The sequence below is a fragment of the Coregonus clupeaformis genome, chromosome 37 (genome assembly GCF_020615455.1).
Source record: "Coregonus clupeaformis isolate EN_2021a chromosome 37, ASM2061545v1, whole genome shotgun sequence".
Taxonomy (NCBI): domain Eukaryota; kingdom Metazoa; phylum Chordata; class Actinopteri; order Salmoniformes; family Salmonidae; genus Coregonus; species Coregonus clupeaformis.
Genome location: NC_059228.1, coordinates 34,968,805 through 34,992,918, shown reverse-complemented (window position 1 = coordinate 34,992,918; position 24,114 = coordinate 34,968,805).

The following is a 24,114-nucleotide window of genomic DNA, read 5'->3' as shown; positions in this document are numbered from 1 at the left end:
GCCTGGTTAAATTGTGCTTAGGAGGCTTTTTAAACTCTCTCCATGGTTAAAGTAGGAATAAATATATGTAATTGTTGTAAAAATGTGTGTCCTACATTTACTATCATCATATACTAAAATATTGAATTGCTTTGACATATTTAATTATGTTATATTACGCTACTTTCCCATATGGTGGACAGAACGTGTTACTACATTACACAGACTAACGTTTTCACCACACAAGAATTACAGGAAATACACATCCTTTTGGTGATGTTAGTATTAAAGTTTGTAGTCATCACGATCTCACAAAATCGATTACTTAAAACAGATCAATATCTTTGGTTTAGTACCAGTGTTTTTTTCATACGCGCCAGTCCGTAGTGGGATTTTGAACACAGCTGTAATTTTCAGACCATGGTGGCTAGAAATAAATTTGGCGCTCCTCCCATAAACGTGTCTGGATTTGAGGGTTAAGCTATCATTCAAATGAACGTCAAACCCATGTCGCATTTTAGAAACTGATGTGATGTGGTGATTCATTGAAATTATCCAGTCAAAAAAGTGTTGGATTACCATTTCCGTGTTGGCCATCTAACAAAATCATTTTCTCACAGAGATATACACTGAACAAAAATATAACTGTAAGTCGCTCTGGATAAGAGCGTCTGCTAAATGACTAAAATGTAAAATGTAATAAACGAAACATGTAACAATTTCAAAGATTTTACAGAGTTTCAGTTCATATAAGGAAATCAGTCAATTTAAATAAATTCATTAGGCCCTAATCTATGGATTTCACATGACTGGGAATACAGATATGCATCTGTTGGTCACAGATACCTTAAAAAAAAGGTAGGGGCGCGGTTCAGAAAACCAGTCAGTATCTGGTGTGACCATCATTTGCCTCATGAAACGATATATCTCTGTTGATTGTGGCCTGTGGAATGCTGTCCCACTCCTCTTCAATGGCTGTGCGAAGTTGCTGGATATTGGCAGGAACTGGAACGTGCTGTCGTACACGTCAATGCAGAGCATCCCAAACATGCTCAATGCCTGACATGACTCGTGAGTATGCAGGCCATGGAAGAACTGGGACATTTTCAGCTTCCAGGAATTGACATAGATAAAATGTAATCGTGTTCGTTGTCTGTAGCTTATGCCTGCCCATTTCATAACCCACCGCCACCATGGGGCACTCTGTTCACAACGTTGACATCTGCAAACTGTTCGCCCACACGACTTCATGCACAAGGTCTGCCATCTGCCCAGTACAGTAGAAACCGGGATTAATCCGTGAAGAGAACACTTCTCCACTGTGCCAGTGGCCATGGAAGGTGAGCATTTGCCCAGTGAAGTCGGTTATGAAGTCGAACTGTAGTCAGGTCAAGACCCTGGCAAAGACGACGAGCATGCAGATGAGCTTCCCTGAGTTGGTTTCTGTAGAAATTATTCGGTTCTGCAAACCCACAGTTTCATTAGCTGTCTGGGTGGCTGGACTCAGATGATCCTGCAGGTGAAGAAGCTGGATGTGGAGCTCCTGGGCTGGCGTGGTTACCCGTGGTCTGCAATTGTGAGGCTGGTTGGAAGTACTGCCAAATTCTCTAAAACGACGTTGGAGGCCGCTTATGGTAGAGAAATTAATATTAAAATATCTGGCAACAGCTTTGGTGGACATTCCTGCAGTCAGCATGCCAATTGCACACTCCCTCAAAACTTGAGACATCTGTGGCATTGTGTTGTGTGACAAAACTGAATATTTTAGAGGGACCTTTTATTGTCCCCAGCACAAGGTGCACCTGTGCAATTATCATACTGTTTAATCAGCTTCTTGATATGGATTATCTTGGCAAAGGAGAAATGCTCACTAACAGGGTATAAACAGATTTGTGCACAACATTTGAGAGAAATAAGCTTTTTGTGTGTATGGAAAATTTCTGGGATCTTCTATTTCAGCTCATGAAACATGGTACCAACACTTTACATGTTGCGTTTATATTTTTTATTCAGTGTAAGTTGATAAATGGCTATAACAGGTTGTCATCTATCGACAGATATATGTAGTACCTCCAAGTTCATTGAGGTTTGTCTGTTAGAAGAGGACAAACGATACATGTCACCAAGATTGTCTCAGTTCCACTGATTTCAATAAAATATTGATGTGAGTGATACATTTTGCCCGCTATTGATTACAGTAGAACAAGCTAATCAATTCCAGTCTTGAATGACCGCTTGGTATATTGGTGCATGTGCAGTTTAGAAGGTAGTAATTTAGCAGAGTACAAGTAATCTAAACACAAGTGTGACACGTGTGTTGGGAGTAACTTTTATCTATTGGTCTTCAAAATATCACAAATTATTTCAGCATATTGATTGTGTTCTGACACTGCCATTATTCAAAAAGGCATGAAGCAGCAACATTATCATTTTAAATGTATGTTTTAGGAATATAAATGGTACTTGTAACATTATTTTTCGACAGGATTCTGCTTTATCAAGTAAAAACTACTGAATGATCCCAAAAACGTGCTATGATTGATTGATTTTGAAGATATCTTGAAAATATGTTTTCCCGGCTATTATTACATTCTGGGGGTGTTACACGAAGCAATCAAGCAGCAACTCAGTAGCAAGCAATCAAAGTTGCATGAAAGTTGTTTCGTTTAAAACCAGTCTAACCTGCAGCCTCACACTGACACACACACTTACTAGCCCTCTCACTCATGACTCAGAGGTAAGCGGCCAATAACTTTAATGACTCACTTGAGCCAATATGTACATGGGCCTAAATGGACTCAGATTTGGGACCAAATAACGAATTTATTGTGCAGGGTTGGAGTGTACCAGAGACCAATAGCATAATGAAGTGGCTGAGGACACATAATGAAGTGGCTGAGGAGTCTCTCTCACAGTCTCATTCATCCCAATTATCAGGGAAGCTCAATTTGTTTCCATTGAGTTACATCAACCGCCGATGGACAATGTGCAATATCTCGCTCATCACAGGGTTTTCGATTTCAATCCAAAGGTGTTCCATAGGTGAGGGAATGAGATGTTCAGTAACTGGCCAGTTGCTAATGACACATGTTTTATTTATTTTTTATTTAACCTTTATTTAACCAGGTAAGCCAGTTGAGAACAAGTTCTCATTTTCAACTGCAACCTGGCCAAGATAAAGCAAAGCAGTGCGGTAAAAACAACAACAACACAGAGTTACATATGGAATAAACAAAATGTACAGTCAATAACACAATAGAAAATCTATATACAGTGTGTGCAAATGTAGTAAGTTATGGAGGTAAGGCAATAAATAGGCCATAGTGCAAAAGAATAACAATTATAATTTAGTATTAACACTGGAGTGATAGATGTGCAGAAAATGATGTGCAAATAGAGATACTGGGGTGCAAATGAGCAAAATAAATAACAATGTAAATAAGAATATGGGGATGAGGTAGTTGGGTGGGCTAATTACAGATGGGCTGTGTATAGGTGCAGTGATCGGTAGGCTGCTCTGACAACTGATGCTTAAAGCTAGTGAGGGAGATCAGTGTCTCCAGCTTCAGAGATTTTTGCAGTTCGTTCCAGTCATTTGTAGCAGAGAACTGGAAGGAATGGCGACCAAAGGAGGTGTTGGCTTTGGGGATGACCAGTGAGATATACCTGCTGGAACGCATACTACGGGTGGGTGTTGCTATGGTGACCAATGAGCTAAGATAAGGCGGGACTTGCCTAGAAGTGATTTATAGATGACCTGGAGCAAGTGGGTTTGGCGACGAATATGTAGTGAGGGCCAGCCAGCGAGAGCGTACAGGTCACAATGGTGGGTAGTATATGGGGCTTTGGTGACAAAACGGATGGCACTGTGATAGACTACATCCAATTTGCTGAGTAGAGTGTTGGAAGCTATTTTATTAATGACATCGCCGAAGTCAAGGATTGGTAGGATAGTCAGTTTTACGAGGGCATGTTTAGCAGCATGAGTGAAGGAGGCTTTGTTGCGAAATAGGAAGCCGATTCTAGATTTAACTTAATGTGAGTCTGGAAGGAGAGTTTACGGTCTAACCAGACACCTAGGTATTGGAAGTTGTCCACATATTCTAAGTCAGACCCGCCGAGAGTAGTGATTCTAGTCGGGCAGGCGGGTGCAAGCAGCGTTTGATTGAAGAGCATGTATTTAGTTTTAGTAGCGTTTAAGAGCAGTTGGAGGCCACGGAAGGAGTGTTGTATGGCATTGAAGCTCGTTTGGAGGTTTGTTAACACAGTGTCCAATGAAGGGCCAGATGTATACAAAATGGTGTCATCTGCGTAGAGGTGGATCTGAGAGTCACCAGCAGCAAGAGTGACATCATTGATATACACAGAGAATAGAGTCGGCCCGAGAATTGAACCCTGTGGCACCCCCATAGAGACTGCCAGAGGTCCAGACAACAGGCCCTCCGATTTGACACATTGAACTCTATCTGAGAGGTAGTTGGTGAACCAGGCGAGGCAGTCATTTGAGAAACCAAGGCTATTTAGTCTGCCAATAACAATGCGGTGATTGACAGTGTCAAAAGCCTTGGCCAGGTCAATGAAGACAGCTGCACAGTACTGTCTTTTATCGATCGCGGTTATTATATAGTTTAGGACCTTGAGCGTGGCTGAGGTACACCCATGACCAGCTCGGAAACCAGATTGCATAGCTGAGAAGGTACGGTGGGATTCGAAATGGTCGGTGATCTGTTTGTTAACTTGGCTTTCAAATACTTTCGCATGATGGATATAAGTCTGTAACAGTTTGGATCTAGAGTGTCACCCCCTTTGACACTCAATCAATCAAATGTATTTTTACATCAGCAGTTGAAACAAAGTGCTTTACAGTTTCCCAGCCTAAACCCCAAAGAGCAAGCAAAGCAGAAGCAAAAGTACAGTGGCCCAAAAGCAATACAGTGAAAAAACTCCCAAGAAGGAAGGAACATAGGAAGAGCCATAGAGAGGAGCCAGGCTCCGAGGGGTGGCCAGTCCTCTTCTGGCTGTACCGGGTAGAAATGTAAGAGTACATGTGGCCATTAAGGCGTAATTGTTCTATCCAAAGGTGTTGGGTAGAAGGTGAGGGAATGAGATGTTCAGTAACTGGCAAAAGATCAGATCTGATTGGTCAAAAGACCATTTAGTGGCAAAACAATTGGGCAGCCTAAGACCACAATGGAGCAATCCTGAACCGCTCCAGCGGCAACACAGATCTCTTGGGGGGAAAAACAAAAACAAAACAACAATTCCGGTGGAAAAAAAGAAAGAACAAGGGGAGAGAGAAAATGTGCCGTGGTGCTGGATGAAGCTGACGGTCCCACAGGACAAAGAGAGGGAGGGAGAGAGAGGGAGAGTGATTAATCTACCCTAACTTCAGCACAGGTCCCTGCTTCCCAAAGTTTTAAACAGGCTGCTCAAATAAGATGGGAGCAGGAGGCGATGGAGGCACAGAGATGCTGATCAGAAGATATTTGTTTTATTAACGAAGCTTAAAACATGTTTTCCTTGCTTTTATTGCATACAACGTATAGGGACATTGCTGTAGTTTGTATAATGGAAAATCAAACGGAGATCAACGCAACACCTTAAATGCTAACCAAGGGGGCTACAATGCCAAAACAAAGGTAAGGGATTAGAAAGGAGTTGTAACACTGCTACACTGCAAAAAAATAAATACATATATTCTATCCCCTTGCCATTGTTTTTCTGGAGTAGGTATACTGGTTCAGTTTGAATGCTCTTCTTTCATTATTTTTGGTTATTAGTGTTAGTGAGTGCTAATCATCTGCCTCGCACTCCTGCAGTGTGACAATGTCTCTGGAGTTGCACAGTGCCATTTGGCACCGTTTAGTCCTATACCTGCCTCGACATCATGGGTGAGCGTCTGCACATGAGAGACTGCGACAGCCAGGATTCCCAGATCCAATTAAGGGAACAGAAGACAGTGAGGAGAGCAGATAGAAAGAGAGGGAGAGCAGGGAAACTAGATATTGGGACACTGACGTCAACAAAATGTTAAAACTAATGAGTGAGGTTTTTCTTCAAGCAGGTGAATCCAGCATTATTTCAGGTATTTTATAAAGAGCATGAGATGTGCATGTGCTCCAGAGCTAGTTTCCAAGACACATATTAAGCCTAGTCCTGGCTTTCCTATTTTTTCTAATATTTTTTTTTTCTTTTTCGGGGGGATGGATCAGCTTAATATTGCAGATAGATTGTATCTTCTATCAATGTAATTGTCTGCATCACTTCCAATCCCCCATGTTTTTTTTATTTTTTATATATATATTCCCCTTTATTACTTTTCAACCCCACCATCCTTTCCCTACTTGGAGTAAATTAGTGAACAACAACGCCCAGGCCTCTACTTCCGGTCTATACTTACTATCTACACCTTATGGACAGAGTTAATTTTACAATACTATATCTATATCTATATATATATATATATATATATATATATATATATATATATATATATATATATATATATATAATATATTTATTTATTTTTTTGCTCCTGAACTTCTTCTACTCTCAACCTCTCCGATCATTTTCATGATGTCCATCCGGTTTGCTTCTAAATGCCATATCTTTCTAACTGTGCTCTTTCCCAAAAGCTCCCAACATACAACCTATATACTTATTATGGACACAGTATGCTTACATTATTAGCTATCTTTGTTATTATTTGTTGTTATTTGTTATTAGTCCCATCCTTCAACTCTATTCAATACCTCCCATCTATCTCTTAACACCATCCATATAGGATTTCTATTTGCCATATATATTTCAACCGTACTGTGATGTTTTACAAAAGTTCTGAACCTTTCTATTCTCATTGCTTCTACAGATTGTGAATTAAAAATAAACATTTTTGCTAAAAGTATTATTATATTATTGATTGATTGACTATGACTTTTCAGATCACCCAGTAATGCTATCTGCAAGGTTAGTTCCAGGTAAATATTGCAATCCTTTAGCCATTCCTGGACCTGTGTCCAAAAACAAGCTACAAATGGACAGAACCAAAACAAATGATCTAATGATTCTATCTCTTCACAGCAAAATCTGCAGAGCTGGGAAGATTGTATCCCCCATATAAATAACATTCTATTGGTAGCAAGAATTTTATATAATAATTTAAATTGAAAGATTCTAATTTTTGAATCCGGTGTCGTTTTTTGCGTGTCAGTTCATAAACACTATGCCATGGGATCGGTACGTCAAAGATCTCTTCCCAACTATTTTGCAATCTATATGGGACGGCTGTCAATCCTTTGGTCCTTAAGTGAAACTGATATACTTTTTTATTTATCACTGTTTTCCTTAACCAATTATGTTCTTTAATGCAAGGCCGACAGACAAGTTCCTTACTTTCTCCCCCCCCTTCAACTTTCCTCTTCCACTTTTGCGGTAAGGCTGCAATTATTTGGTTGTAATTTTGGGTAGAGCAGACATTTCCATATGTTTTTGTTAGCTGCATGTGCGACATAACTCCACTAGTCCTACCGATGATATCATTTACGAAGATTATACCTTTTTTAAACATTCTGTCAAAAAATAAAGGTTTTTTGTCAATTAGTATATTTGAATTTAACCACAATATTTGTTGCATTATTTGTTCTGGACCATAATTACTGGACCATAATGTTAAGCCAAACTGAAATGGTGGTCAGCAAACATTTACACTCCCTTGGTGGCCATGGTTTCCCATAAAAACAAGAGTGTACTCTCCAGTCTCATGATATATATTCAAAAGACCTGTTCTCCCTCAGAGAGTTGATCATAATTTAGGCAAATTACCATTACACTTCCCTCAATGGCCTCATTTTAGAGAAATTGCATTTTAGGAAAACCTCTCATTTGTGGCCAGCAAATATCATCCAAAAATGGAAGGTTCTACTTGAAAAGGATTGTCATCCTACAATGCTTCTACCACAAATAACCGCAGCAGAAAAGTGACTGGTGGGGTTAGTTTGCCTCTCTAGTGTATTATTAGAACAGGTCCTGAACTCTGAGGGTTGATATCTGTCTGATGACTCATCTGTCGGCTGCAGCACAATGTTAAACCACAACACCAGCTGAGACTGAAAGGGATCTCTCTCTCTCACTCACTCACTCACAGAGAGAGAGAGAGAGAGAGAGAGAGAGAGAGAGACGCCGAAGCATCACCCAGGTGGGTGCTACACTTTTGGGAGTTGACAATCCAGCCTACCTACAGAAAGAAGCTGAACATCGTAGACGTCAAAGTGCCTGATGAAGAGCTCCTGGCCTGACTGACGTTTCTTCCTGGCTGTATCATCTATAACCCTGCCTCAACAGCCTGTCATCTGAAGCTTTGGAAGCCGACTGCCCAAGAATCTGCAATCTGTTTTTGTGTTTATTTTTTAAAGTGACTTTGAGATTCTGTTTATAATGAAAAGCGCCTTATAAAACAAATCTATTATTATTAGGGGTTCTCAGCGAAGCTGTATTCAAATAACTCAAGCATAGATTGGTAACCTTTTTTCTAATTTGGCACAAAGAAGCTAGAGGCCATGACTAACTTGTAAAAAAGAATGGCACCGATTGGCCTATAGGTGGAGCTGTTGTAAGCAGTCTCACTTAAACCCTCATATCTGTCGCCCCTTTTGACCTAAACTATGAAGAAACTATTTCTTGTCACAGTACCCAAACCAAAAGCAGATTTAATGTGTTTCTCAGGTATGTATAGAAACAGTTATTTTTACTCAGGCAAAAAAGCAAGTTTAGCTTTAAAAACAGATGAAAAAACATATTGTATCACAGCGCCGCTTTCTAAAGATCTAATGTAACTGTACTGTATATAAGAATATTAATATGTGCTAGTGTGTAAGAATATGAATAGTGTGTAAATAATATTTTTGTTGTCTCTTGGTGTCTTTCCAATATATAACTCTTATATATTATTTTTTATGTAATATCTTATGTTGTTCTTGTCTATAACTGTTCTGTACTTTGTCATGTATTTGTTCATTTTATGTGGACCCCAGGAAGAGTAGCTGCTGCATGTGCAGTAGCTAATGGGGATCCCAATAAGCTAAACTAAACCTTTAAGTAGGTATTGGTATTTTGTATTTTATTAGGATCCCCATTAGCTGTTGCAAAAGCAGCAGCTACTCTTCCTGGGGTTCACACAAAACATGAAACATGACATAATACAGAACATTAATAGACAAGAACAGCTCAAGGACAGAACTACATAAAAAAAAAATAAAGGCACACGTAGCCTACAAATCAATACATACACACAAACTATCTAGGTCAAATAGGGGAGAGGCATTGTGCCGTGAGGTGTTGCTTTATCTGTTTTTTTAAACCAGGTTTGCTGTTTATTTGAGCAATAAGAGATGGAACGGAGGTCCATGCAATAATGGCTCTATATAATACTATACGCTTTCTTGAATTTGTGCAGGATTTGGGGACTGCGAAAAGACCCCTGGTGGTATGTCTGGTGGGGTAAGTGTGTGTGTCAGAGCTGTGTGTAAGTTCACTATGCAAACAATTTGGGATTTTCAAAACATGAATGTTTCTTATAAAAAGAAGAAGTGATGCAGTCAGTCTCTCCTCAACTGTTAGCCAAGAGAGACTGGCATGCATAGTATTTATATCAGCCCTCTGATTACAATGAAAAGCAAGACGTGCCGCTCTGTTTTGGGTCGGCTGCATCTTAACTAGGTCTTTCCTTGCAGCACTGGACCACATGACTGGACAATAATCAAGATTAGACAAAACTAGAGCCTGCAGAATTTGCTTTTTGGAGTGTGGTGTCAAAAAAGTGGAGCATCTCTTTATTACGGACAGACCTCTCCCCATCTTTACAACAATTTAATCTATATGTTTTGACCATGATAGTTTACAATCTAAGGTAACGCCAAGTAATTTAGTCTCCTCAACTTGTTCAACAGCCACACCATTCATTTCCAGATTCAGCTGAGATCTAGAATTTAGGGAATAATTTGTACCAAATACAATGATCTTAGTTTTAGAGATGTTCAGTACCAGTTTATTAGTGGCCACCAATTCCAAAACAGACTGCAACTCTTTGTTAAGGGTTTTGGTGACTTCATTAGCTGTGGTTGCTGTGGTCCTGCATATATGGTCAGCATACATGGACACACATGCTTTGTTAAATGCCAGTGGCAGGTCATTGGTAAAAATAGAAAAGAGTAGAGGGCCTAGAGAGCTGCCCTGTGGTATACCACACTTTACATGTTTCACATTAGAGAAGCTTCCATTAAAGAAAACTCTTTGAGTTCTATTAGATAGATAGCTCTGAATCCACAATATGGCAGAGGTTGAAAAGCCATAACACATACATTTTTTCAACAACAGGTTATGGTCAATAATATCAAAGGCTGCACTGAAATCTAACAATCCCACAATCTTCTTATCATCAATTTCTTTCAACCAATCATCAGTCATTTGTGTCAGTGCAGTACATGTTGAGTGCCCTTCCCTGTAAGCATGTTGAAAGTCTGTTAATTTGTTTACAGAGAAATAGCATTGTATTTGCTCAAACAACATTTTTTCCAACAGTTTGCTAAGAGCTGGTAGCAAGCTTATAGGTATATTGTTAGAACCAGTAAAGGCTGCTTTACCATTCTTGGGTAACGGAATTACTTTGGCTTCCCTCTAGGCCTGAAGACAAATACTTTACTCTAGGCTCAGATTAAATACATGACAGATAGGAGTGGGTATAGAGTCAGCTACCATCCTCAGTAGCTTTCCAACTAAGTTGTCAATGCCAGGAGGTTTGTCATTATGGATCGATAACAATAATTTCTCCACCTCTCTCACACAAAATTCAAACTTGCAATGCTTTTCTTTCAATATTTGTTTTTTTATGCATGAATACGATGGCTCACTGTTCATTGATGGCATTTCCTGCCTAGGTTTGCTGAACATTTTGCCTCAAGGACCCATAAGGTCTGTCAGGATATATTTAACACCAACTTCAGTATGTAGACCGATGGTACATATCTTGAGAAAAGCTAAGGGATTGGTTAAGAGATGGCTGAGTTATTGACAAATCTACACTATACTTGCTTGTTTTGAAATTAGGCGAACTACTTGAATTTTAGCCACAGGGAAATGGCGGAGCAATTTCTGCACAGTGCATCTATAACATCTCATTCTTTGCATATGTAACGCTAATGCCAAAATCATCTGCAATCATGTTCTCCTCATGAACCATACTTCAGATTCGCTCCAGATTTTGCATTTAGACTCATTACATCAGCCTTTAATGGTTGCTGCATTCAAATATGGCCTCAATGTACCTACAGATGCATGTTAGTACATATGCTAATGCTAAAAATATCTTCTTCTCATGAACCATAAGTCAGATTGACTACATATTTGGTATATAAACTATTAAATTATTATTTGCTGCATTCAAAGTCAGCCACGCTACACTACTAGATGGCACCACATCACACCAGGGCTATGAGAACTGAACCGATGGGCAGGGGCCATGCAATTTGGTATGTAAACTTTATGTACAAGCTGTGTGAATATAAAGTCACTGCAACCTTAGATGGCTGCAGCTGACCAGTTGCTGGCACTATAGATGTCATTGGCACCAGAGGATACTAGAGGAATAACTATTGATCAAGTGGACTTTGTCTCATGAAAATGAATATTAGATTTAAATTATGCAGATGAATAATGTGAAATATTGTGATTAGTACAGTATATGTAACAATGTACACTGGTAGTCGGGAAGCAAGAACAGGGAGTGCATTTAATGATAAATAAAACATGGAACAAAACAAGAGTAGCGTACAGACAGGAACAGAGTAACATAATCAATAATGCCTAGAGAACGAACCAAAGGGAGTGACATACAGTGAGGGAAAAAAGTATTTGATCCCCTGCTGTTTTTGTACGTTCGCCCACTGACAAAGAAATGATCAGTCTATAATTTTTTGTGGTCCTCTGTAGCTCAGCTGGTTGAGCATGGCGCTTGTAACGCCAGGGTAGTGGGTTCGATCCCCGGGACCACCCATACACAAAAATGTATGCACGCATGACTGTAAGTCGCTTTGGATAAAAGCGTCTGCTAAATGGCATATTATTATTATTAAATGTAGGTTTATTTGAACAGTGAGAGACAGAATAACAACAAAAATATCCAGAAAAACACATGTCAAAAATGTTATAAATTGATTGGCATTTTAATGGGAGTGCTCCTAATCTCAGCTTGTTACCTGTATAAAAGACAGCTGTCCACAGAAGCAATCAATCAATCAGATTCCAAACTCTCCACCATGGCCAAGTGCTCCTAATCTCAGCTTGTTACCTGTATAAAAGACATCTGTCCACAGAAGCAATCAATCAATCAGATTCCAAACTCTCGACCATGGCCAAGACCAAAGAGCTCTCCAAGGATGTCAGGAACAAGATTGTAGACCTACACAAGGGTTGGAATGGGCTACAAGACCATCGGCAAGCAGCTTGGTGAGAAGGTGACAACAGTTTGGTGCGATTATTCGCAAATGGAGGAAACACAAAAGAACTGTCAATTTCCCTCGGCCTGGGGCTCCATGCAAGATCTCACCTCAACTCGCCATGTTTGGAGGAGGAGGAATGTTGACCCCAAGAACACCATCCCCACCGTCAAACACAGAGATGGAAACATTATGCTTTGCGGGTGTTTTTCTGCTAAGGGGACAGCACAACTTCACCGCATCAAAGGGACGATGGACGGGGCCATGTACCATCAAATATTGGGTGAGAACCTCCTTCCCTCAGCCAGGGCATTGAAAATGGGTCGTGGATGGGTATTCCAGCATGACAATGACCCAAAACACACGGCCAAGGCAACAAAGGAGTGGCTCAAGAAGTAGCACATTAAGGTCCTGGAGTGGCCTAGCCAGTCTCCAGACCTTAATCCCGTAGAAAATATGTGGAGGGAGCTGAAGGTTCGAGTTGCCAAACGTCAGGCTCGAAACCTTAATGACTTGGAGAAGATATGCAAAGAGGAGTGGGACAAAATCCCTCCTGAGATGTGTGCGAACCTCGTGGCCAACTACAAGAAACGTCTGACCTCTGTGATTGCCAACAAGGGTTTTGCCACCAAGTACTAAGTCATGTTTTGCAGAGGGATCAAATACTTATTTCCCTCATTAAAATGGAAATCAATTGATAACATTTTTTACATGCATTTTTCTGGATTGTTTTGTTGTTATTCTGTCTCTCACTGTAAAAAAAAAACCTACTATTAAAATTATAGACTGATCATGTCTTTGTCAGTGGGCAAACGTACAAAATCAGCAGGGGATCAAATACTTTTTTCCCTCACTGTACATAGGGGAGGTAATCAGGAAGTTGATGGAGTCCAGGTGAGTCTGATGAGGCGCTGGTGTACGTAACGATGGTGACAGGTGTGCGTAATAAAGAGCAGCCCGGTGACCTAGAGGCAAGAGTATACGTGACAGTAACCCCTCCCTGACGCGCGGCTCCCGGGGATCAGGAGCAGACCGGTCACCTCTGCTGAGGCGCGGGAACCTGTCGAGCAGGGTGAGGCGCGGGAACCTGTCGAGCCGGCTGTGGTGCGGGAACCTGTCGAGCCGGCTGAGGCGCGGGAACCTGTCGAGCCGGCTGAGGTGCGGGAACCTGTCGAGCCGGCTGAGGCGCGGGAACCTGTCGAGCGCACCGACAGGAACAGAGTAACAGAATCAATAACACCTAGGGAAGGAACCAAAGGGAGTGACATACATAGGGGAGGTAATCAGGAAGGTGATGGAGTCCAGGTGAGTCTGATGAGGCGATGGTGCGCGTAACGATGGTGACAGGTGTGCGCAATAAAGAGCAGCCTGGTGACCTAGAGGCCAGAGGGGGAGTATACGTGACAGTATATCTGTATAATCACTTATTGTTGCCCTATTATGTGGTCTGAATGTAGTGAAAGGTTTATATTTTATTAGGGAAAGTGAGAAACCGGAAGTCCTGCTGCTTGCACAGTCAGTGTACATATCTTTATAAAAATGTATACTTATATATAAACTCAATACATAAAGTAATGACGTTAAGAATGATTACCTGCTGCATTCAAAGATAATCAACCTACAACACTAGACTAAACTTCACTTCCATCATTCTTGAGGTATTGAGAGATAAACATGATAATGGTTTCACTGATTACACATAAAGGAAGATAGTTCCTACGTGATAGTGCTTGCTTTGTTTTCTAATTTTTTTATTACAATCTCATCTCTGTACCCCACACATACAATTATATGTAAGGTCCCTCAGTCGCGTAATGAATTTCAAACACAGATTCAACCACAAAGACCAGGAAGGTTTTCCAATGCTTCGCAAAGAAGGGCACCTATTGGTAGATGGGTAAAAAAAGCAGATATCCCTTTGTGCACGGTGAAGTAATTAATTACACAAGGACTTGGGAGTTTTTTGGGGGATAAAAAGAAACAGAATAGAGCTAATCACAGGAAATATTCTAGAGGAAAACCTGCTTCAGTCTGCTTTCCAACTGCTACTGGGAGACAAATTCACCTTTCAGCATGACAATAATCTAAAACACAAGGCGAAATATACACTGAAGTTGCTTACCAAGACAACATTGAATGTTCCTGAGTGGCCTAGTTACAGTTTTGACTTGAATCGGCTTGAACATCTATGGCAAGACTTGAAAATGGATGTCTAACAATGATCAACAATCAACTTTGACTCACAGCTGTAATCTCTGCCACAGCACACAACAACATTTGGAATAAGTCAAGGGGTATGAATATTTTCCAAAGGCATTGTAGGTGACCTATTAGCTAAAGACACTGCATCGCAGTGCTAACTGTGCCACTAGAGATCCTGGTTCGAATCCAGGCTCTGTCGCCGCCGGCCGCGACCGGGAGACTCATGGGCGGCGCACAATTGGCCCAGCGTCGTCCAGGGTAAGGGAGGGAATGGCCGGCAGGGATGTAGCTCAGTTGATAGAGCATGGCGTTTGCAACGCCAGGGTTGTGGGTTCGATTCCCACGGGGGGCCAGTATAAAAAAAATATATGTATTCACTAACTGTAAGTCGCTCTGGATAAGAGCGTCTGCTAAATGACTAAAATGTAAAAATGTAAATGTAAAGAAAGGGAATAGAGAAACCACCCTAAAACAAATGGTAAGGGGACCAAAAAAAATATTGTTGTAGTGCTGGCTCATAGTTATGTCATGACTACATTTGAGGTCGCCCCCTGTCAGTTGTCATCCCCCTATATATGCTGTTTACATGGACCCCATGTAAACAGCATTTTTTTCCCTTTCTTTTTTTCTTTCCGAGGCTCTGTCAGCAACCTGTTACTGAACAGCCGAGTGGCCATTTATCTCTCCCAGATCATGCTGGGAATAATCTCAGCCCAAAAGCCTTGTGTGGGGAGGCCATTAATAAACAAACGCCGCCATGCAGCACTACAATGCTGATGAGCTCGCATTAACAGAACAGCGAGCTAATGTTGTGTGCAAGGAGCTATCCCGCACGTGATGGAGCCCCGGCGGGCGATGAGCTCTGAGCGAACAATGGATCACCGCGCTAGGGGGGAGGTGTTTCGTCTTTTTCTACCCTTTTTCTACCCTTGTTTCTACCCTTGTTTCAGGAGGGAAACGACAAGAGAAGCAGCTGAGGCGACACTCAGGTGAAAAAACAGGAGCTTTTCCTGGCTCAGTTTGTGTGTGTGGGTGTGTGTGAATGAGCTTAGGGCTTTGCTTTGTAAGTTGTTGTGCATTCTAGAACATTTTTTCCTTCTCAGAATCCTCACTCAGGCTGCAGTGGCTCCAGCGGATAAACCCTGAGGTTGCTGAAGTGTAACATTTCCCTACAGTTTGTCCATTGTAACACACACACACACACACAAACATGAACTCACACACATGCGTGTGCACACACACACACACACACACAGATATAAACCTGCATACAAACACACACACACACACACACACACACACACACACTATTCACAACAAATCAGTCTCCCTCATAATTAATGTCAAGTCGTTATGCTAACATTTTCCTGGCTAATTGGACTGAGGTAAATATCGATACTTTACATAATTAATTTCTGCACTTTCGTTTGTCATCTTAAAACCACCTATAAAGGACTCTATCTACAAAGCCTGACTGCATGCATGTTGAGACTAATATAATTGCTATGCTGTCATATGACATGCTAGACTGAGTGAAATCACATCAATAGCAAAGTAATTTCTATCATACCAACCATGTAATCAGTGTGGGGTTTCCAAAACAACATCATGCCATTTTATATCATATCACACGAAAGTAGCACAGGTAAACCTGTCATCTAAAACTGTGAAATGCCGTTCTGTTTGGGTTAGTTATGGTTAGGGTTAAGGTTAGGGTTAAAGATTATTAAAACAACTTGAGAGCTTGGGACTATAAGGTTCTACCAGCATTTTTGTCAAAATTGAGTTATTGACATAGCCTTGTTCTGTTCAATGTTATCTACTTATATATTACTCTAAATACCCTGATTCATGTTGTTAAATTCAAAAGAATACTTGATAAAACATTTATGACACCGTTCAAACCAAAGAGGGTTCGGAACTTTAAAGCCAATTATCTCAGAATCCTCTTTTTGCAGATAGAACCTTATAGTCCCAGGCTCTGAAACTGTTAAAAGGTAGACTCAGTGATGCACAAAAGTAAACAGCAATACTGGGTCAATTTCCGCGAACCCCTGCACATGCACAGACACTATGTGTGCCTGTTTGAGAGCAAAGTCTTGCATCGCATTTATCACAATATCTGCAGTGCTGCTAGTGGCAACATCATAACATTGAATTTACCTTTAAAAGTGAAGGTAAAAGAAAGGCTAAACCAGGAAGTAAAAGTGAATCTGAAATGTGTAGTCTCCCCCTGAATCCTAACCTTACAAATAGGGGGATGAAAATATATCTTACCCTGAATCGGTGGTTAAAGGCAATTTCTATGCCAGCCTGGCTGTATCTCTACCTTACAGTGTACATATTAGGACAATGTCAGGATAGACACTGTACTACGTTCACTTTTCAATGCCTCCTCCATTCTCAGTAGTTTCATTTAAGTTCCCACTAGGGGGCAGAATTGCACAACACACGGCAACAGGCCACAGGTGAGCGGAACCCATTGTGTTGGGGACCGGCTCGAACTCTTCTGTCGTGTTAAAACAGAGATTTGCTGTATTTGTAAATGCCACGTCGCTCTGTGTTTAGTTCCTGTGGGGGCCTACTGAAAAGGAGCCCAAGCACCACTAATGAACGGGTGGGCAGCTTCACACAATGTGACCGGCATTACGTATGTGTGTGTGTGTGTGTGTGTGTGTGTGTGTATTTGTAAGTGTGAAAATGCAATATGTGAGTGTGTGTATGTCAGTGTGTGTACAGAGTGATTGTGTGTGAATGTACAGTATGTGAGTGTTTGTGTGTACGTGTGTGTGTGTATGTATTGGTGCGTGTGTGTGTGTGTGAGTGTGTTCAGCTGCAGCTCACAGGCTCCTCTCCAGCACCCCAGCTGCCTTTAAACTGCAGTCCACTCCCTGATGAGTTCACTCCTCCGCAATGAGCTTTGACAGGAGAAAGAGATGCGGTGAAGACGTAATTGAATGGACTGACTCTCTTTCTCTCCACTATGTCTATGTTAGCCAATGGAGAAGAAAATGGCAATATGTAAGTTCCCTCTATCCAATGCCTAATCTCCCTCATTGCTTTTATACTTTATACACAACTAATACTGTATGTGTGCAATCACAAAGCATGAATGTTGATCCATATCTGACATCGTTTCTGCTCGTAATCTGAGAAGGAAGGCACAGTAAGACATTTTTTTACACATTCAACAGTATTTATCTTACTTGAAAAATGAATTTTCTGTTTCTTCCGGATTTAATTTGAGATGAATAAATTGTTCTCTTGTCTATAGTGAATAAACATTGTGTAAACATATTCATCACACATTCATACCTGCACAGCAGATTATAGGCAAAATGAGTTAACTGTGGCCTGGGGTGGTCTAGAGCAGTGATGCTAACTTAGCAATTTTGTTGCTTGATTTATCAACTTTTACCATGGCAACCTTTTTATCAAAACAGCACCTAGCAACAAATTTAGCTACTTTAAACAATTTTGGGGGAACTTTTAGCAACTTTTGAAAAGTGACTCAAACGGTAAATTTCCCTCTAAATTATATAAAAACGATTTTCTGTCACACACTCAGTCACAACACACGTGCCTGGCTGCAAAAGTGCATTGTGAGTGACGTCAGCAGCAGGCGCACAGCTCGTACACAGGCAGCAGCAGGCCAGCCAAGCAGCACAACAACCTGGAGAGAGCTGAAGAGAGATGCATAGCGCACACATCATTATTTGAGTTAAGTTGCTTGTTCAATAAGATAGCATATATACCTTGTTATTAGCTTGTACCTATAATTGTTGATCAGTTAGGTAGCATGTTAACTAACTACCAATACACTGCTTAAAACTATAATTGTTTAGAATGTGTAGGTTTACTAGTTAATAAGAAAATAAATAAAACGTAAATAATTCAATGTGTTGTGTTTAAAAATATCTGATCATATAAAATGTGTTGTGTTTATATTACTTTTACAAATAAAAATATGTGATAATAAACAAACAAATCTAAACTAACAAATGTCAAATCATATTTGTCGCCGAGATGGCCAGTCAGTTTGAGTAACGTTATTACGTAATGACGTCATCACGCAATGACATCACAACGTCATTTAGCAACTTTTAGCAACAAATCGACCTGCCTCTAGCAACTTCCCCTGAAAATGAGTTGGCAACACTGGTCTAGCGGTCTAAACTGCTGTTTCTGGAACACATACTGTATACCTCTGAAGCATGGGTTCGAATATGGCGCACTGCTATGTTAGCACACTCTGTCCTATCTTTCCTCTATATCCTATCCGATAAACAAAATGTATGTAATGTGGGATTTTCCCACTCCTTAAAAGAAAAGTGAGTTAACTGTCTTACATCTACCAGTGTGATCCAAAGAGTACTGCACTCTGGGTTGTGTTCTTTGGGAAAAAACATTTTAAAACAGATTAAAAAGTAGTCCAATTAAATAGTCCAATAGGAACACAGGTTTTCGTATTCCGTTGCAAAATCTTCTGCTACAGTGTGCCCTATTTAACACGACCCCATTGACTGACGCTCGTCATAGAATTGAGATGGTGAAAACGCTAACTAGTGTAGTTGAGTGAATTCTAGCACATTATAGTGGGGCATGACAGCCGTTGACATATCTCCCTGTACACAAACCGCTGTACAAAGGGTGACAACCAATGGGAGTGGATTTACTGACAACGGGCTTCACTTGTGACATGTTTCACAGTACAGCACTATTGTAGAGTGCTTCCTACGCTGTCAGGGGAATGGGAAAACATATGGTAACAGGGCTAGCATAATGAGTGTGTGGACAGCATCACACAGCATGATACGTCCTTGTGATTGTGTAGATTCATGTGTGTGTGTTTGTTTGAGTGTGTTTGCAGCACACATAGCTGGCTACTCACACACAAGTGCAGCTGCTGTGTGTGTGTTTGTGCGTTTATCAGAGAGAGAGAAAAAGTGTGTGTGTGTATGTGCGTCTGCTTGTTCCACAGCTGGCCATGTGTCGGTTTGAATATCTCCCGAACGCCCTGGCTCTGTTCCCACACTACATTGTAGGCACTACCATCCCTACATCAAAGTGAACCATGCCCCCAAGGACATTTTTTAAAAATCAATTCACTGGCGGATGTAAAAAGATTATATTATATATACACACATACACACAGGGCTCTCTAGACACAATATCAGCTATTGCTTAGACCCAAAGCACGATCCCCCTTTATGAGTTGCAGGTATCCCAGTCACAGGGCTGAGTGAAGCTCAATTGTTACAGTTCCAGCAGATCCAACCGTTACAAGCTCTACAAGATTCATCTCTTTCTACAGGCCATCGGGTACGATTTGTCTCACAATCATAAACAAAGTGGCGAAGAGTAAAGAATGTGTCACATCGGCAGTATGTAGGATTTGAACACACGCCGACGCTGGTAGATATGTGTGCTGAAGACGGCGGCCATGACTGCTAAACCACCTAGGCCACAGCGAGGCATCACATGCATGAGGAAATTCATGGCAGATTGTATTTCAGTCTTGGCCTCTGTCTCCATAATCTGCCCTTTCTCCTGAAGTGTGTACTTGTTCACTTGTTTATCCCTGGTTCGGCCATATTTTTTTATTTATTTTTTATTTCACCTTTATTTAACCAGGTAAGCCAGTTGAGAACAAGTTCTCATTTACAACTGCGACCTGGCAAGTACCATTCTCTCTTTAAAGGTTTCCAGTGTCCATTGAATTTACAGTGGGGAAAAAAGTATTTAGTCAGCCACCAATTGTGCAAGTTCTCCCACTTAAAAAGATGAGAGAGGCCTGAAATGTCCATCATAGGTACACGTCAACTATGACAGACAAATTGAGATTTTTTTTTCCAGAAAGTCACATTGTAGGATTTTTAATGATTTTTTTTGCAAATTATGGTGGAAAATAAGTATTTGGTCACCTACAAACAAGCAAGAGTTCTGGCTCTCACAGACCTGTAACTTCTTATTTAAGAGGCTCCTTTGTCCTCCACTCGTTACCTGTATTAATGGCACCTGTTTGAACTTGTTATCAGTATAAAAGACACCTGTCCACAACCTCAAATAGTCACACTCCAAACTCCACTATGGCCAAGACCAAAGAGCTGTCAAAGGACACCAGAAACAAAATTGTAGACCTGCACCAGGCTGGGAAGACTGAATCTGCAATAGGTAAGCAGCTTGGTTTGAATAAATCAACTGTGGGAGCAATTATTAGGAAATGGAAGACATACAAGACCACTGATAATCTCCCTCGATCTGGGGCTCCACGCAAGATCTCACCCCGTGGGGTCAAAATGATCACAAGAACGGTGAGCAAAAATCCCAGAACCACACGGGGGACCTAGTGAATGACCTGCAGAGAGCTGGGACCAAAGTAACAAAGCCTACCATCAGTAACACACTACGCCGCCAGGGACTCAAATCCTGCAGTGCCAGACGTGTCCCCCTGCTTAAGCCAGTACATGTCCAGGCCCGTCTGAAGTTTGCTAGAGTGCATTTGGATGATCCAGAAGAGGATTGGGAGAATGTCATATGGTCAGATGAAACCAAAATATAACTTTTTGGTAAAAACTCAACTCGTTGTGTTTGGAGGACAAAGAATGCTGAGTTGCATCCAAAGAACACCATACCTACTGTGAAGCATGGGGGTGGAAACATCATGCTTTGGGGCTGTTTTTCTGCAAAGGGACCAGGACGACTCATCCGTGTAAAGGAAAGAATGAATGGGGCCACGTATCATGAGATTTTGAGTGAAAACCTCCTTCCATCAGCAAGAGCATTGAAGATGAAACGTGGCTGGGTCTTTCAGCATGACAATGATCCCAAACACACCGCCCGGGCAACGAAGGAGTGGCTTCGTATGAAGCATTTCAAGGTCCTGGAGTGGCTTAGCCAGTCTCCAGATCTCAACCCCATAGAAAATCTTTGGAGGGAGTTGAAAGTCCGTGTTGCCCAGCGACAGCCCCAAAACATCACTGCTCTAGAGGAGATCTGGATGGAGGAATGGGCCAAAATACCAGCAACAGTGTGTGAAAACCTTGTGAAGACTTACAGAAAACGTTTGACCTGTGTCATTGCCAACAAAGGGTATATAACAAAGTATTGAACAACTTTTGTTATTGACCAAATACTTATTTTCCACCATAATTTGCTAATAAATTCATAAAAAATGTGATTTTCTGGAAAAAAAATTCTCATTTTGTCTGTTGACGTGTACCTGTGATGAAAATTACAGGCCTCTCTCATCTTTTTAAGTGGGAGAACTTGCACAATTGGTGGCTGACTAAATACTTTTTTCCCCACTGTAGATATTTCGCTGAATTGAATTAAATGAAGTCAGCTCATGTCCAAGTTTAATGGACAATTTTGGATTGGTACATCAATTGAAGGACTTTTAAATCCATGATATAGCCATTGATTCTTGAAAACTATAACTTATAAATGATCTTAGTTCAACTGTTTTACCCCAGAAACCAAAATAATAGCTTGTTTTACTCAACTGTTTGCAAACAATGTAATTGTAAACAAACACTGTACATCTTAAAACACATGGTTAACTATAATTTTGATCTCATTGATGGTCAGTCTTTTCATCCATAGGTCTACATGGGGAAGTGACGTTTTCAACGAAAGTCACGGAAGCGGGGTACGGACCAATCTTTCCTCACTGAAAGCAGTTTAAATTGTTTGTTGTATTATAACTGGATTGTAGCTCCCTTCTGAATGTCGTGAAGTGTTAGGATATTCATGTCATAGTCACCAGTCAACTCCATTACACTCAAAATTAATTAAACTTCAACCAGTGAATGTTAGCGATGGCTAGCTATGCTACTAGTCTGTCTTAATTAGTGTTAGCATTCTAATAGCACACCATGCATACAATTATTAAATGTTATGGTTATGCAGTAGGTTGATATACGATACCAATCAAATTATGTTGTATCGGTTATTTGAAATAACATTCCCAGATAATGAGAAACAGTCATGGTATTTAGTTCAATAGAATGCACAAGGTTTAGCAAGGCAACCTTGGGGTTAATTTGAATGGACACCAAAGACAGTTTGAGGGATTTTTACATCTGTACCCCAGTGGCCGCAGTGAAACATCACTCCGTGATAAGGTATAGCTCTATCGATGAATTATGGAGTGGTTATATTTCTCAGTTGTTTACTAGATTGAATCGCAGATTGCCCCTTTAACTGCCTTGATTTCATTGATTGAAAAGTGACATTGGAATCCTCGAACACTTAGACTGAGGACAAATGGACACAACATACTACTTATTCACCCATATGGAGTGTCAGTAGATAGTGGTCCTCAGATCTGAGATGTATTAATGCTGTTTGTAAGTACTGACTCTGAGAATCAGCTGGTAATCTGTCACAGTTTTCTAGGGACTTGTTTTTGAAGCATTTGGTTGGTTTTGTATTCCGCACATTACATTTGTGTTCATTGACATGTATTGATACTGAACCTGCTAATTGAGATGACTGCTCATTTTTGCACACTAAAACCACTCACTAAACATAACTTATTTATGTAACACTAATGTATTTGTCCTCTTGCTCAGTTGTGCACCGGGGACTCCCACTCCTCTTTCTATTCTGGTTGGAGCCAGTTTGCGCTGTTCTGTGAAGGGAGTAGTACACAGCGTTGTAAGAGATCTTCAGTTTCTTGGCAATTTCTCGCATAGAATAGCCTTCATTTCTCAGAACAAGAATAGACTGACAAGTTTCAGAAGAAAGTTATTTGTTTCTGGCCATTTTGAGCCTGTAATCGAACCCACAATTGCTGATGCTCCAGATACTCAACTGGTCTCAAGAAGGCCAGTTTAATTGCTTCTTTACATTAACATTTTTACATTTACATCATTTAGCAGATGCTCTTATCCATTTACATTTTAGTCATTTAGCAGATGCTCTTATCCAGAGCGACTTACAGTTAGTGAATACATATTTTTTTATACTGGCCCCCCATGGGAATCGAACCCACAACCCTGGCGTTGCAAACGCCATGCTCTATCAACTGAGCTACATCCCTGCCGGCCATTCCCTCCCCTACCCTGGACCAATTGTGCGCCGCCCATGAGTCTCCCGGTCGCGGCCGGCGGCGACAGAGCCTGGATTTGAACCAGGATCTCTAGTGGCACAGTTAGCACTGCGATGCAGTGCCTTAGACCACTGCGCCACTCAGGACTATATACAGAGCGACTTACAAATTGGTGCATTCACCTTATAGACAGTGGAATAACCACTTTACAATTATTATTATTATTATTATTATTATTTTTTTTTGGGGGAGGTTAGAAGGATTACTTTATCCTATCCCAGGTGTTCCTTAAAGATGTGGGGTTTCAAATGTCTCTGGAAGGTGGTGAGTGACTCCGCTGTCCTGGCGTCGTGAGGGAGCTTGTTCCACCATTGGGGTGCCAGAGCAGCG